This window comes from Corvus brachyrhynchos, unplaced genomic scaffold (genome assembly GCF_000691975.1).
Source record: "Corvus brachyrhynchos isolate BGI_N302 unplaced genomic scaffold, ASM69197v1 scaffold97, whole genome shotgun sequence".
Classification (NCBI taxonomy): domain Eukaryota; kingdom Metazoa; phylum Chordata; class Aves; order Passeriformes; family Corvidae; genus Corvus; species Corvus brachyrhynchos.
Window position 1 is genome coordinate 8451421 of NW_008239758.1, and position 710 is coordinate 8452130.

Sequence of the window (710 nt, forward strand, 5' to 3'; positions counted from 1 at the left end):
CGGCGGCGCCGGAGAGGAGGAGGAGGAACAAATAAACAATCATAATAATAATTCATAATAATCGTAATCATAACGATAATAAGAATTTTTTTATAAAACAAAAAAAAAAAAAAGAGAGCGAGGAGGAGGAGGAGAAAAAAAAAGCCAACAGCCCCCCCACACCCCCGAGCCCAAAAGAGGGAGCGAGAGAGAGCAAGAGCGCAGCGGCCGGGCGGAGCGGCGGAGAGGAAGAATTAAAGCGAGCGAAGGAGGGAGGAGAGACAGAGCAGAGAGAGAGAGAGAGGAGGAAAGAGGAGGAGGAGGAAAAAAAAGCCCACAAAAACAAAGCGATCGCAGTTGATGTTGCTGCTGCAAGCTGGACTTCCAAAAACTACGGCGAGACCGACCGCTCTCCGCGCCGAGAAGAGTCTCCTCTGCTGTGCGTGTTTTTTTCCGCTGTGTGTGTAATCTTTAACCTTTTATTCATTCTTATTTTGATGGCTTTCCTGAATGGCTGACTGCGAGCTTCCCTGGACCTGGCCCCCAGACACCCGCCTCTCCTCCTTCAACTACTCTGCTGCAGATCAGCTCTAAGAGAGAGAGAGGGAGATCTTTGAAGAGATTTTTTTTTTTCTCCTCTCTCTCTCTCTCTCTCTCCCCCTCCCTCTCTCTCCCCCTCTCTCACTCACTCTTTTTTTTTTAAATAAGAACCCACTGCTCAACATAAAAGA

The 710-nt window shown here is 48.0% G+C and overlaps 1 protein-coding gene across 1 annotated transcript in view; it reads left to right on the forward strand.

Annotated features, from left to right (window-relative positions):
* Window positions 1-710, forward strand: part of NR2F2 (nuclear receptor subfamily 2 group F member 2) — a 14527-nt gene that overhangs the window by 5129 nt on the left and 8688 nt on the right. The gene's annotated exons all lie outside the window — the stretch shown is intronic.